The sequence below is a fragment of the Lampetra fluviatilis genome, chromosome 39 (assembly GCF_964198595.1).
Source record: "Lampetra fluviatilis chromosome 39, kcLamFluv1.1, whole genome shotgun sequence".
NCBI classification, from domain to species: Eukaryota; Metazoa; Chordata; class Hyperoartia; order Petromyzontiformes; family Petromyzontidae; genus Lampetra; species Lampetra fluviatilis.
The window spans coordinates 7,265,573-7,282,435 of NC_136313.1; positions in this window are offsets into that span (position 1 = coordinate 7,265,573).

Here is a 16,863-nt window from a genome sequence, read left to right on the forward strand (position 1 = left end):
TCACAGTGTCAAGGTCATTCATAGAATTATTTATTTGTAAAGATTTTTTTGGCAGAGAGGAAAAATGTAATCACGTAAAAATGTTATGCTTGTTATTCAGTTGGCTGGAGTTCTTTTAGATTTGTATTTATATTTTTCAAATATAAGACTTTGGTTTGAAAGTGTATAAAAAATAACTGCATTGTATTGCACTTATTTAGGAAAGCCTCGCAGAGTCTCATGAAAAGTTTTGTCTCCACGAGGATTCTGCCCTGGATACGTGGCAAGTCCTGTTTGTGTGTGTGTGTTAGATAAACGATGCTATCGATGAATGCTGTCTTACGGAAATTACAATTATTATGATAATATTGCTGCTGCTGATGCTGATGATGACGATTGTTACGATGATGATCATTGTGTTGATGATAATGACGATTGCATTGATGCTTCTGCTCATGAGTTTTATGTTGGTGGTGTCATTGTCATTGATGATCGTGACGTTGGTGCTGCTGCTGCTGCTGATGATGGTGACGATTCTGAGGTTGATGCTACAGCTGATGATCACATCGCCCCTCTTGCTGCTGGTGATGAGACATTTGCTATCGATGTTGATGTTGCTGCTGCTGCTGATGATGATGATGATATGGCCTAGCAGTAGCTTGTTTATTGCCAATTATTGCAGAGTTTCGCAGTTTGAGCCCAGCGGCCACCCTGATTAATACTGCGGTGTGTATCAACCGCAAACACGCTGAGCGCCTTATACTTTACAGAGGACGTTAAAGATTCCGTGACGTTGTTGGCAAGAGCAGGCCCATCGTTTTCTTTGGTGTCATGATCCAAATTTCCCACATTTCGAAAAAGTACAATTGGGATGACACGTGGCTACCATCGCCCCCTACTTTTCAAGAGTCAGGATCCTCCTGAAAAGAAGAGTCGTGAGACTGAGCGAGGCTTAACTGGGTAAACATGAATTCGTTAGCCCTCTCATTCACTGAACGCCTGTGGCCCAGTATTGCATGACCCCACTAGGTGACCGCTGCCCGCACAGGATCTCGATGAAGCCCGCAGCACTTAGCCAGCTCTGTGTGAACAAGATCCAGAAATCTCTTCATTGAAAATCGAAATCCAACAACAAAAAAACCCAAAATAAATGCGTAACAAAAGCTTGGGTCCAATCAAACAAGATCATCCCTGTGGTGATTTAAGATAAGTATAACCAGTAAAAACAAAGTTTTTCACTATAAATGCGTGGCGGCGAGAGTCCTCTCGTCCTCTGGCTTGAGATGGCTGCCACCTATGGGTCAGGTGATTGCATTGCACCATTAAGCAATTGGTAATTACATATAATATTTTTGTCCTAAAAAGTGTAAAATTTTGGAGAAAAAAATTTCACGAACATTAATTGTCACGCACAACGAGTCTGTGTGGAAAATGTCAGCTCGATTGGATCACGGGAAGTGGGTTGAAAAACGAGCGAAAGATTTGCACGGTCCTAAGCAAGCAAGCGAACTTAATATAATGTATTAAAAAAAAAACAGTTCTTGCCTTTGTGTTTAGTTCGTTGTCCTTCGCCGCACCTCCGATTAGCACGGTTGGCTACGTACGGTGCGAAAGAAGTTCATCATACTTACATTATTTTGCCGCATTGTCTAAAGTGCAGTATAACAATGTAATGGTTAGCACGATGGGCTTGCAATGCAGAGGTCGCCGGTTCGAATTGATCTCTTTATCAGACGCGTCTGAACTTGTGCTCGAGCTGTCGTACGCAACCTGGGTAATGTGGCGTTTCGCCGCTTCACGTTGCGAGCAAAAGATTTACAACTCCACGGGGGGGGGGAGGAGGTAGCGAGCAGTGAAATAACCTCGGTTACATTTTCGAAGGTAAAATCTCTTTAAGGCGGGCAAACGGTGCCGATGAGATTAAAGTAGAACCTTCGCTGTCTCCAGGCGGAGTTGTAAATCTCTCGCTCCGCGGTGGAGGAGACTCAACAACGCGAAGCAGTGAAACTGAACATTAAACATGGTGGCCGAAAGCCCCATCGGTGCTTGATGTGTCTCAGCGGTGCTGGATCAGTGTCTTTGACATGGCCACGTAGAGCCACCTGGTCACCTCTACACGCCTAGGTTTTTATTTTATTTTTTAAATATTTAATCCGACATGAGCCACGATACACAGCGCAGACCGTAGCAAGGGGAAAGCGGCGCACACGAAATTCCGCGGACAAAAAGCCCGAACGCAGCGCCCGTGAGTTGAGGTGTAGGTTCGAGATAAGGGTCCGTCCATAAATGACGTCACGCGATTTTGTACGATTTTGACCCCCCCCTCCCCTTCGTCACACGACGTCACAAAAAGTCAGACCCCCCCCCTCAAATATGACGTCACAAAGCTCTTCCCCCCCCCTCCCCAAAAAATAAAACGTGCTTCAAATCGCTTTAAACTATTGTCATCGTAGTGCGTATTTAATGTGGCGCTGCACTCTGATGTTGTAGGAGAAAAATTTATTAAAAAGTCTATTTAATTGAGTAGAACGTGTTGTCTATATTTATTTAAAGTTGTGCATTTTGATGTAACGTCACATTTCTCAAACCCCCCCCCCCTCGTCACGCATCGTCAAAAATGTCTGACCCCCCCCCCTAAGTGCGTGACGTCATTTATGGACGGCCCCTAAGGGGACTCACTGCCCTACCCCTCTCAGGTTAAAGAGCGGACACCGAGACGGGTTGATGAAACGGACCAACGTTTTGTATTTTTTTTCGTGCGCGCGTTGCAATGGGTCATCGCGCTCAGCTCGCAAATCCAGAGGTCGCCGGAGGTTACTCCCATTTCCCGGCACGGCAGTTGATAAGATGGCGCAAGTTTTCTTAAATCCCAGGATGAATGGGTACAGCCACTGTTGGGTTCGATCGGCAGGCCACACGCATGGTGGGATAAAGTGTGGGTATTCCCACCCCTTCCAAGACGTCGGGCCAGCATGGAAGTGAGGCTCTATAGAGCTATACTCTTAGGTTTTTTCGGTAAAGTCACGTAGAGGTAAAAAAATAAAATTAAAAGTTAATAAAAGTAATAATGGAAATAAAATAAAATAATAAATCACGACGTTTCGGAGGCAACACAAGTCTCCGTCATCAGGTGGGACCGTCACGGCTAAAATTACTGCATCAAGTGAGGAAAATTAGAAAAGACCAGCCCTTAAATACAGGTTAAGGGGGGAGGGGCTTATCAGAATGTGGTAACCAGGGAATGGAACGTGGGGGTGGTGGGCGGGGCTACGAGAGAAATTGTTCAACGTCGACCGGTGCAAGACAACAACTCTCGAGCTCCCTCCAGAAGAGGCCCTTCCACCGACAGTGGCGTGAACAGAGCAATTGCAGGGCTGCGCCCTTACCACCCTTTACCCATTACGTTACAAAACAGGCATTTCAACAGTTGTATTTCATGGGTATATTTTGGAATCAGAGAAATCTAAAGAACACGATGTATTTTTTTAAATCTAGAAGCCGCTTGATTTTCTCCCCTGCGGCATCTTCAGAGAGAGAGAGCGACTCCACTGGCACAGAGCAGCGAAGCGGTGTGCGCACAGCCGTCTGCAGATCGGGCGCGCCGAAGAGTTATCGAGAGCAGCACTCCAATCCCGGGAATATCAGCCGCAACGATCAGATCTGTCAATGACGAGAACACCCATCAGAACAGCAGACGAAATATCAGCCGCAACGATCAGATCTGCCAATGACGAGAACACCCATCAGAACAACAGACGAAATATCAGCCGCAACGATCAGATCTGCCAATGACGAGAACACCCATCAGAACAACAGACGAAATATCAGCCGCAACGATCAGATCTGCCAATGACGAGACCGCCCATCAGAACAACAGACGAAATATCAGCCACGGCCGGATGGGGAGTAGCATCCACGCAATGCAGCTGTGGAAGACCTGGAAACTATTTTGTTTTAGAACATTGGACCGATTGATATAAACGAGTCGTGACTCATTGGCACTCCACCACCCCTCCTGTAGAGGTTTCCTGGCTTGATTGTGAAGTTGGGATTGTGGTCTGAGATGGGCAGATCTAATGGACCAGTTGTTTGTGCTTTTTTGTTTTGGTGCCATTTCTTAATTCGTTTATTCATTTTTCGGTTTCACTGGGTCGTAGGGCTTTCGTCGGCTCGGTACGTGAGTGTGCGCTGGGCTTCTTTCACGCGGTGCGTAGACAACCGCGTACATGCGATTAGGTCCCTTAAATGCAATTAATGTACATCGTTATGGAATGCATGTTTGCCATGAACGACGCTGCTCTATAAAATGTTATTATTATTAGAACGTTGGAATGCATCTGGCAGCGCAGCATAGTTGGCAGCATGGTTGGCATGGGCCCCGGTACAAGGAATGATACGGGGGGGGGGGGGGGTGGTAGCGTTCCTTGTAACCTGGATCCTGGACCCCCGTCCCACCATGCACAGGGTGCAGTTACACCGCCTGCACCCTCGAAAGCTCCGCTGACACCAGCTGGTGTGGGGCTGCGTGCTGGCCAGCAGATGGCAGTGGTGAATGTCGTACCTCATGTGTGCGTAGTGGGTGTCTGTTTACACGCTTTCATTTAACTCACTCTGTCTGTTGTTGTCGTTGTTGCCGTTGTATCCTCAAATCTTGTAACTCAATTTTAACCCACTTCCCAATGTGGTATCAACTGCAAACTTGGTATACTTATGTCATACTGATGACAATACTATATTCTATTATACAAAATGAAACATATTTTTAAAAAAAAATTTTATATCTTATGTTTCGGCTTGGGTTGAATTGTCCGCGGTCAACTGACGTTGGCTGTAATTGGCCACGGTCCCGTACGTTATGGCAAGCTTCGGGGCCACTTCCTGGACTCGTGGAGTTCTTCCATTGCTAGTACATTTCATAAAAGCGTGTTTAAAAAAAAGTTTTTTTAAATATAACTTGTTTTAATCTGGATTCTCTGATCTTCTCCCAGGTAGTACTTAATGCTGATCAGTGGCTTGGCCAAAAAGCCAATGCAGGATCCACCTGGAATCGAGCCTTGAGACTCCCGGATAAGAGAACGGCCCACAGATATTAATGTCAGAGCTACCTTTGAGATTATTTCAAGTCAATACAGTTGGGGGAGGGGGCAGCATTTTCCCACAAAGCCCTGCGACTGAGAGTAATGCTCATCGCATGACAGTATGCGAAATAAGTTAAACATACATAAAGAACCAAGAAGATACATACTGTACATAACTGATATTTGTTTTATTTTCAGGGGTGTTATTTAGACATATTAAGTGCAAAACTAAATATACCACGATCTTATTATCTTTGTGCAGTCTTTGGTGACCAGCCTGAGAAACATCAACTCACTACCCTTGAGAACCCATAATTTTTGGTTCTTTCGGTAAAGTCGCGTAGGAATAAAATAAATCACGACGTTTCGGGCGCAACACAAGCGTCCGTCATCAGGTGGGAAAGCATGGTCTGCTGCTGAGGCAGACTGTTTTAAAAGGTTTGAAATGGGTGTAGCCCAAGGGTCATAAAGAGAAGTGGCCGGGGCTAGTGATGTTAATGTGAGAGATTAGCATGTAACTGGGTAAGGAAGTGGCTATGTTAATGTGAGAGATTAGCATGATGATCACAACCCAGTCTATGTGAGCCTATTGGTTCCCATGCGATTCCACGGGTGTCTGAGTATATGTATCTACGTAGGCCTACGGGTTTACATGATCAAGTGGCGACCAGGCTTAGACCGTCAACGCACTACACTGAAGAACCCGGTTTCAATCTCGATTTGAAGTTTTCGTGACTGCAAGGATCCATACTCTTTGGTTCTTTCGGTAAAGTCACGAAGGTATAAAATAAATTAAATCACGACGTTTCGGGCGCAACACAAGCGTCCGTCATCAGTTTCATCAGCCCGGTTTCATCACGGGGTGGCTGAAACAGCGATTTAAAATGTAGGATCGACAGCTGTGCTGGCTTAAGAATGTACGATTGTGGTATATTTTTTTTATTTTTGTGCGTCTTTCCTTTAAAGACGTGCCAGAAGATTTTTGTTTTGTTTTGTTTGGCAAGAACACTGTAGAGGTCAGCTGAGGAAATGAGTCACAACATAAATCCTCAGCACTCATTCCAATTGACAGCTTAATGAGGGTCAATAATAATCAGTCCGTGAAGTCAATACATGAAATAAGCGGCATAATTATTTTGCATGCATTTATCGTATTCCACCTATGAGCTTAAGAGGCGTGAAGCTTACCACTCGTCTTCTTGGTTCTTTCGGTAAAGTCACGTAGAATGGAAATAGTAAAATAATAAAAGTAAAACATAATAAAATAATATAATAAAATAATACTTTAAACCATAATAAAATAATAATATAATATAAATTAAATTACTAATTTAAATCGAAACTTACCACTCGTCTTACTTTACCAGGTGAGGCCCACTGAGCCGTGTAGCTCTTTTTCAGACACGACCTGTCTCTCACAAATGATAGCTCGACGAAGTGACTTTTCATCATCGTGTGGATAATTTTTTAGCAGCCAAATACACGTAAGCGCATGTGTGGCACATTAGGAATGGGCCACTCTTTTAATGATTTCCTTGTGCAGCAAGGGAGTCAAGTGTGGTTTGTGAAAGTCATGGTGTGCTGTGCAGTGCATCAATGGCATGTGTGTACAGGAACATGTAATAACTGAGTTGGTCCTGTAGGTGGCTGGCAGGGTTATTGACAGAGGTGTGGACTCGAGTCATGTGACTTGGACTCGAGTCAGACTCGAGTCATGAATTTGATGACTTGCGACTCGACTTGGACTTGCATAACAATGACTTTGTCCCACCTATGAGATGTGGACTCGAGTCATGTGACTTGGACTCGAGTCAGACTCGAGTCATGAATTTGATGACTTGCGACTCGACTTGGACTTGCATAACAATGACTTTGTCCCACCTCTGGTTATTGAATAACCGCATTTGTACATCAGTCACGTGGTTAATGGCGACTCGATTCAAGAATTGCTGTATGTGACACACGTGCTGTTGCATCTTACAGATTTACCAGAATAAATGTGTTTGCCCTCGATTTGGAGCACTTGTCCACGTCCTTCATTTTGAGTGTGCAACACATGTTTCTGAATGTGGAGGGAAAAACCGGAGGACCTGGATAAAAATCCACGCGACCAGAAGGAGAGAGACATGCAAACTCCAAATATACAGCAGCAGGCGTCAGGGTCGGTATCAAACCAACGACCTTCTGCGTACCAGGCGAGGTAGTTAACATCTCGCCACATTGGAGCCCACTACCACTATCCCATCACCATACAGCTACGCGTCAAGCAACTTTCCCATGCATGCGTAGAAGAGGCCTTGCAATTGGAATCTAAAAAAATATTCCGTGGCTGGCTCCTGGCCAGTTGGTGGGAGATATCTGAAAAGAAACACAGCATAAAGATGTGACAGCAGACGGAAATCAAATTGGTGATATAAAAGGACATATGAGAGTGGGTTGGAGAGGCGTTTTGGAAATCTGAACTTTATAATGATGAAGGTAACGGTTTTGGCCAGTGAAGTAATGCAACCTGGCTAAGTGGATTGCTTTTGCTTTATGCTCATAAGAACAAATCTTCCCATCAATGCAATGTTTCATTTTACATTTAATATAAATTCGCTTATTTTGTAATAATACTTTATGATTATTGAATGGCTTGTGTGTTACTCAGTAATTACTGTTATGCAACTATACATATGCTAATTAAAACATCTGGTAATCAGAAAACATGGAAAGAAAATGTAATTCTCATCACACCCAATGGTATAAAGTGCAGTCTCTCACTCCTATTATCCACACTTTCTCTCTGGCCTTGCTTTTGATGTGCTATGAAGGAGGCCTATTGCCCAATACGTTGCCGTGTAAGGCCACTGTTATTAACGAATCCGGTTTTTTGTTAATTATGGTTGTATAACACTGCTAACGCAGCAGCAGCACCACCACCGAATGATTTGTTATACACGGATTGAAAAAAAACATGTGCATTGATAAAAAATATTGTGACAATTTGGGAGGCCTTCATCTAGCAGAGGATTGATCATAGCTGATAATGATGATGGTAAGGGTGATGGTAAGGGTGATGGTAAGGGTGATGGTAAGGGTGATGGTAAGGGTGATGGCTCATGGCTGCGAATGGAGGTGGGTCACCGCCCGAGCAGGGAGCGACTATGACCTGGCTTTCTCACGGTTAAACAAAGTTGATGATAAATAACGATTGCGGCAAATATCTTCAGGGATATTAAATGCCATAGAGCGGACATTAACATAATCATCAGATACAGTTATCACCACTGAGATGGTCTCGTGGCTCAGGAAAGTCATCCCAGCCCAGCGATGATTAAACTGAAGCACGTATAATCAGCGACGTTTCAGGCAATTGCCCTTATTCATAGAGTTATTTTTATTTTAAGGCGGCGTTGTTGATGAATGTGTTCAGTTTTTTTTAGTTATTTGTGCTTGTTGCACCACTGCCAATGAAGCAGTATCACCACATACTTTGTGATTAAAGCAGGATCTCAAGTGTAGCGAGTTGATGGCATTAGCCTCACGGTCACCAACGACTGCACAAAAAACCCATCACATCGAATTTGTCTTTCGCTGAAGTCATTATACTCCCGCTGATTACGAACAAAAAAACATTTCGTCACTTTGGGTACTCCAAAACGTGCATTGGAGGCTACTGTTCGAGAGAGAGAAAAACACATACCTTTTAAATTCAGGTTAACAAAAATCCAGAAATGTTTAAAGTGTATAAAAATAGACGATAGTATTTGTATGCTCCGAGGTGTATTTACAGCCCCCCAACCGCAGAGTGGAAAATTTTAGATATCTTCGTCAACATCAACAACGATGACTTATTTACTCAATAATTTACTCAATAATAGAGTAACTCAAAATATAACAAAACAACACTGGAATAGCTCTGTAGGGGGCTGAGAAGCTAACGTATTATCACAGACAGGGGCAGCGTGCAGCCGGATATACGTATTCCAATATAATTTTCAGGACTCAAGACTGACCTTGATGCGTTCCGTTGTGACCTTGCAAAACCAATCACTCCCCAAATGCTTTTTCACGGTGGCTTTGACATAAATTGATTTCGTGAAATTTTAATTGCGTACGAAAAAATCGGGTAGCCTAGTTCTTTACTGGCATCTCACCAACAACCAAAACTAGATAAAGATCTCTAAATTGACAATTATATTTTCCAGTAAAAAAAAAGCGGGTTAAAGGCGCAGCCCTGCAATTCCTTGCTCACGCCGCTGTTGACGGACGGGTCTCCTCTTGCCGGAGCTCGAGAGATACACTACAGAGGTTCGTCTGGCCTGCACTTCCACGCTGGCCAGATGCCTTGGAAAAGGTTGAAGTACCCACACTTTACCCCACCACATGCAACCTGCAGTGAACCCGTTCATGATGCTGGGTGAACAGAAGCAGAGAGGGGGGGTTTAAGAAACGTGCCCAAATCTTTCAACTGCCGCGCCGGGACATTGAAGCGACAACTTCCGTATTTCAAGTCGAGTGTGCCTCACCATTACACCACGGCAGCTGATGGAGTGCAAATACATAACTCTTTGTTTTTTTCGGTAAAGTCACGTAGGTAAAAAAATGTTTTATTAAATCACGACGTTTCGGGAGCAACACAAGCGTCCTTCTTCAGATGGGGACAACTTAGCGAAAGCAGAACCGCTTAAGTCGTGATTTAATTGAATTGTTTTCATTTATTTTCTTTTTTACCTACGTGGCTTTACCGAAAAAAACAAAGAGTATGAATCCTTGCAGTCACGAAAACTTCAAATCTAGAATGATTGCAAATACACACCGAGCATCACCACTTTGACCGTGGCATCCATGTAGGGCTGAACGATTAATCGATTTCAAATCGAAATTTGAAACAATGCGATTATTAAATCACAAAGGCTGCGATTTTTTGCGATTTGAAAAGTCCTATTACTTTGTTATTGGAATTTGTTTTATTATTATAACTTTATTTATTTAACAATTGTTCTATGTTTGATTGTTCTATTTCAATTCAAACATTTCAATAAATACATGTTGGAAGCAATTAGTATATTTTAAGTTTGAATCCTTGCATTATAATTTTTAGAGCAGTTCATATTTTCATGGTATCATGTGGTAATGCTCCATCACATGTTTTAAATCTATTACACAGTGGAAATTTAACTGAAGCTTGACTTCAAAATATGAATTGCAAATCAAATCGCAATCGCAATATCTGTCAGAAAAATCGCAATTAGATATTTTCCCGAAATCGTTCAGCCCTACATCCATGTGCACCTCGCCTCCTGGCCCAGACAAATATGGCACCTCTGGGCCACATATGGCTACCTCAGTGGTACTGACTGCATTAATGAAGATGATGATTTTACATCAATAATTCATACATCTACTTATTAAAATTCATTCAAAATTAATCAGAGTTGATTATTCAAGCGGTTTTTTTTTCTTCCATGGAACCATTGCATACTAACGCGAAACATTGTCGTCTTTGTTGAGACATGAATATGCAGCATGCGTTTAATTATTCGGGGACATTCGCAATGAAAATGTGGGTGCTTTTGGGTATCGTGGCGGAGATAAAAATCCAACGCGCGTGGTGGCCAGGTGATCCACGACGAGGTGCATTATGGGCGCATGAGCGTCACTGTGCCGACACTGCTGAAAGCATGGGTGGAAAAACCCCGATTTTTCCAGCGGCAGGCATCGGGTTTTTTCTTTAATACAATTAAACCCGATTTCGGGGAATTAAAACCTGGTTTAATGAATACGAAACTCTGATCCAAGGCTTAGGCTGCTTCCTCGTCGGTGCTGCTATCGTACTCGGGGGGGGGGGGGCCGTCGGGCACGGGGTAGTCGTAGAATGCGGCGGGCAGGTTGGTCTTCATGAACACGAGCTTTTCCTGCACAATCGTGGGCGCCAGTGAGTTCCTTAGCTTGGAATGGATGAAGCCCATCGTTGAGAAGTGCGGTTCTGCAATTAGAACCAATTAAACCGGATTTCTCCTAATCTCAGATGATCGGGTTTAATATAAAAAGACAATTAACCCCGATTGTAAAAAACCCCGATTGTGCCACCCTTGGCTGAAAGCGTGGATTCGGTTCCAGGCTCGATGACGCCTTCATCCAGCAGTGGATGGCTATGGCTGATGACGATGATTCGTTTTGGAGCAGTCTTTTTGTTGTTTAAATGAGCCCAGTTGCAAATCTAATTCCACGGAGCAACAGAAGCAAACTCAGCAGGGAGGAAGTCACGTAATTGACATTTAATTGGTGGAATTGTTGAAAAGTCAGCCTGACCAAAAAACCCATACACAAATGCACAGACCCACGCGCGCACACACACACAGACATATCGGCACACACACATTTTATTGAAAAAATTATGGAATAAATTTCATGCTGTCTTAACCTATTCACTAGTGCCAAAATAATTTGGCTTTTTTCCTCCTATACCCAAGGGCAATTGCTGTTTTTGTATTTAAAAACAAGTAAATAATGAAACAATATCTGCAAACAGACATCATTTCTCACACTGATGAATGAATGGTGAATGAACCATGCAGAAATGTCTCGCAGCAAAATGTATGATGTCAAAACGTATAAAACGATTTAAATGCAATGATAAATGTGAATGCAATGCACGCAAAATACTGATTGTACTCCGGACAAAAAGCTCTGTAAATTCAACGGAGGTTTATATTATTTACGTTTTTCTATTTGAAAGCATATGGACTTTAAAAATGCCACTGGACAAACAAAGGTTCTTCTGGCTTTTGAGTAGTGGTGCATTTGGAGGACGCTAGGAATTTCATAGATGGACGATGTGCGCAGCCCAGAGGTTAGTTTAGCCCAGAGGTTGGGGGCACAGTGCGTGAACAAAGCATTGCAGATGGAATTCGAGAGAGGCGGTTGCGATGGGTGGGGCGCGTGTGCAGCAGGGTGGAGGAGAGGACAGGTGACTGAGAAAGGGATTGGAGTGGCACACAGAGGCCACTGACCAAGGGAATGTCCTAAAGCCAGATGGTGGTGGCGGTGATGATGGTGAGACTGTAGGAGTTGTCCTTGAAGGGTGTGTCAGCTGTCTAACAAAGGGGAAGACCTGAGGCTAGATTGTGGTAAGACGGCGTCATATCCAAGATACAAAGAAATTCACTTTTGGAAATCTCACTCCGACCAATGTAACATCACGTTGTGTCAGGGAATAGCCCTGGAAGATGACATCACAGAACTGCATTTGAAGTCACTTACGTTGCCCGATATTCACATTAGGTGAACTCGCCTTCTCACATGCCCCGCCAAGAGCATTCGTCACATGGTAACCAAGCCAAAAGTTGGGTTCTCACTGTTGGAGAACTGAGCAGTGGATGACCCCATTTAAGAGAATGCCCCGCAGAAGCATACATGACAGAACAACTTTGGACATAATTGCAAGTGATGTTTTTGTTAAATCCACATGCGAGGGGGCATTACACTTCTCCACATGTCCTTCTACAGACAAATGTCCATCACAAGGCAGTCAAACGAATAGATACATCTTGTATTCTCGTGCGGAATGTAGCCACATTTAAATGAAAACACAAATTGAATGTCCTACAGAGTCGACGAGACAGCAGCAGCGAGATGAAATCAAAGAGTTCGGAGGCCATTTAGAGAGGGGCACCTCGGAAAGGGGAGGGAATGGGAGGGATGAAATAAACTAAAGGCCTTTGTATGTACAGTATGTTGAACTTCTTTCGCACCTGATGTAGCCAACCGTACTATTCGGAGGTGCGGGGGAAGGACAACAACTTAAACACAAAAAGTTACCTGCTGCCAATAACAACAGCTTGTTTTTTCGTGCAGTTATTGGCCACCGGGGGTCTGTGACTCTCGGACTCTCCTACAATCGAGAGCCCTGTGAGATCACGGGTGGCTGAAACCAGGAATTTAACGCAAGATGCCAGCGGTGCCAACATCGTGTCTCTGAGACAGCATTTATAAAACCCAGGAGAACAACCTGCCAAATGTCAAACTTGAATTTATTTTTTATGTCATATTTTTTTTATAAATGTGGCTGAAAAAATATCGTTGTCCGTGTTTCTATAATGTAGGAGGTGAGCAGCTGAAAAATGTGATTTGTAACTTTGATCATTACTTATGTACGATAGTTCAGTGTTAATGTGCCATTGTATTGAAGGACGACTGCTATTTGATGTCATCTCGGTGTGGTCTGGGACTGTATTGTTGCTGTTTTTGCCGCCTTGCCCAATCTTGATAAATTGGACTTTTCTAATTAAATAACTGATTATGCATTTCTATTTCGTGACTTGCTTGCCACTTTCTCTATTTTGCACTTCTATCGTGTTGTTGTATTGTTTGCTGTTGTAATTTGCTGACCCGCCCATACTGCATATCTGTTATAAAGAGCTGTATAGCTCATCGGATTCCTCATCCTGTAGTCCAAATAGAGATTCTGATTCTTAAGAGATTGGCCTTTGCAGGGGGAAGTCTGAACACTGCTCACTCAAAGCCCCTGATTTATTGACACAGTTGCAGGCTGTGAGAGGCTCCGTCCTGATTGATTATCCATCAGTTCTGGGGGCTGCCATCGCAGAAGAGCATCAGATTAAATGAATCATGAAGCAGTCAACGGGAACACTGTACACACGCCAAGTCGAGCCAAAGGGCATTCTGCTCCAACGAGTTCCTAGTGGTGCTCACCTTCTCCACCTGTAGTTCCTGCGGAGGGAGCTGGTAGGGACGTTGGGTTGCTCGGTCAATGGCCAGGGTCAACGGCGGCGTGGTGTATTCCGCAAATATGCCCGACTGTGAGGGCGGGCACAAGCCGCCGTGAGTAGGTTAAACGTTGAGTTTTATAAGGGCACCACGGGGTGAGCAGACGCTCCCCACCCAGCCCCACCCCTCCCACCCCCCACCCAGCCCCACCCTCCACACCCAGCCCCTCCCCACCCAGCCCCACCCCTCCCACCCCCCATCCAGCCCCACCCTCCCCACCCAGCCCCTCCCCTCCCACCCCCCATCCAGCCCCACCCTCCCCACCCAGCCCCTCCCCACCCTCCCCACCCAGCCCCTCCCCACCCTCCCCTCCCAACCCAGCCCCACCCTCCCCACCCAGCCCCTCCACACCCTCCCCTCCCCCGACCCCTTACACACCGCACCAGGAACTTCATCCAAGGCTGAGTCGACCTACGGCAGGCCTAGGACCGGTTTAGCCACCACTCCCCACTGATGCTCGCCGTAGCCATGAATCGAACACAGGTCGACGTGTTCGTAGCGCCAGTGTCCACCAAACCACTGCACCACCGCTCATCTCAAGCAGGTGCTCACACACACAGCCACACAAACAAACACTTCTCCATCAAAGGGTAGCACGTCTCTTTAAAGCCACGTGCGTTTTCATCCATTTCTCTTTGATGGAACAGATTGTCCCCGACAATGGCTCAAGGGGATATTTGCACTGGCCGTAGTGCATTTCAAGCTGTACGCACACAAAGACAAACATCGCCCGTATAGCCTCACGTGACCGTTGGGGAAAGTGCAGTTGGCAAGCGCCAGTGAAGGGCCGAGGACAGCACCCTGACCTTGCCGCCTTTGTCTCCCCGGCGTACACACCGCAACAAGGCACCCATTTATGATCGAGTTGACTTGGGGGGAGAGACCCAGGATCGTTTAAGATGTTTTGCCGCTCACGGTAGCGGTGAGCGGGAATCGAACTCAGGTGGCCAGGTGATACAAAACTGTGTATGTGTACAGACGCACGGAAAACACTGCACACACAGAGATGCACTCTCTTCAGATGACATCAGCTTTTGTCAGTATGTGGACATTCTCCAGTGACAGCAGAATGTGCTGGGATTATAATTGGCGAGCATTGATTGGAGCTGGACTTTCAAGAAGTAAACAAAAACCATGGCCATCGAATATAACTGCGTGTGGACGATGCTAATAATTCCGTGGCAGGATAGGGGAATCAACTTGGGAGTTATGAACACATTAGGAGATGTAAAGAGTTGAGATGTAATCAGGAAGCAGAGGTTGTGATGGGTGAGATACGCGTGGAGGGTGGAAGATAGGGTGAACAACTTGGAAATTCGGTATTTAGAACGTTACAGGACTTCGTTGTAGATGCAATTAAGAAGGGGTTGCCATGGATGGGAAACGTGGGCAAGGGAAAACCACGTGGCAGGAAAGTGTTGCAGATTTAAACACATTCCTGCGGAGGGAGCTGGTAAGAACGTTGGGTTGCTCGGTCAATGGCCAGGGTCAACGGCGGCGTGGTGTATTCCGCAAATATTGCCGACTGTGAAGGCGGGCACAAGCCGGCGTGAGTAGGTTAAACGTTGAGTTTTATAAGGGCACCACGGGGTGATCAGCCCCTCCCCATCCAGCCCCACCCCTCCCACCCCCCACCCAGCCCCACCCTCCCCACCCAGCCCCTCCCCACCCAGCCCCTCCCCACCCTCCCCTCTCCACCCAGCCCCACCCCTCCCATTTTTTGATGCACGACGGACGGACACAATAATCCCATGTGGGCTGGTGCAACCAAGTGGTTCCTACCAGCATCAGGAGGATGAAGGAGGTTGCGATGGGTGGGACACGTGTGGGGTTGGGATGGGTGGGACGTGTGCAGCAGGGTGGAGGAGGACAGGTTACCGAGGCAGACATCAGAATGTCCTTATACTTGAGGAATCCGATGAGCTATAAAGCGTTTTTCACCGATGCATCGGAGGGGCACCCAGAGGTTGGCGACAGATGAGAAGGTGGTGATGAGACTTTAAGAGCGGTCCTTGAAGGATGGATGTTGACCGTGCAACAGGCGTAGAGTAACGCGTTACACATGGGCACATCTCCTGCTTTGAGCGCTCTATAATTATCATCAAGAGATACAAAGTCGTAGCGTTCGGGAGAACGTGACATGATATGAGGAACACCATTGCATTGTCAGCAGACGATTTCGAGTGCAAAGCTTGGTCGGGGGTCGACTCGACCCATCATCCTTTTGGGGTCAATAAAATACCTACCACTTGTGTGACGAAAAATCAACAACTTTGTGGGAGCAATCAATGCCTATGGATGAACTCACCGTAGGAATGTGGAATTTCCACCACTGGTTCATGACTGTTAAAGGGAGCAGACCACCAATGCCTCCTCAATCCACATTTGAGTTAGTAAAAAAAGAATGCTTGACTTTGTACCAATTTCTTATGTTGGGTTTACCAACGGACCCACATTTAACCTTGGAAATTGGTCCGGCCAAGCATAACCCACTCCCTATGCCGCCCTCATTCATCTCTAGACGTTGTCACCTGTATAATCAAGGCGGACAAACTCATGGGAATATCTGCACATCAACCACAGCCTCGCTAATTAAGCAATTACTGTAAATGAATAATTAACACGCGTGGTGGCACACACTTGTGTTCCAAGGTTTTGGGGGCAAGCGATAATTGGTGGATCGTGAGAGGAATTGTGATGTTACTAAGCCGGTCAGGACTGCGATATGGCCAAGTGATGGCAGTGGTGGTGGGGTTTCTCTGGCATCTCCGATTTCCTCCCCCACATTGAGTCAAAAGACTCATTAAAAAGGAAACGGCCAAATAGCTCAGCGCAGGGCCCTCCTGAAAGATCTTCCCGATTGCGTCGACGACACTTTCCTACGGACATCTGTTCTGAATCTTCCAGTTGTTTCATCTTACCTATGGCATCCTTGACATCCTCTGCATGCAACTGCAGTTACTTTTAATACTGACTTATTAGGTGTATACTTTTTTTTCTTAATATAGTACCAATATGAGAAACTTACAAT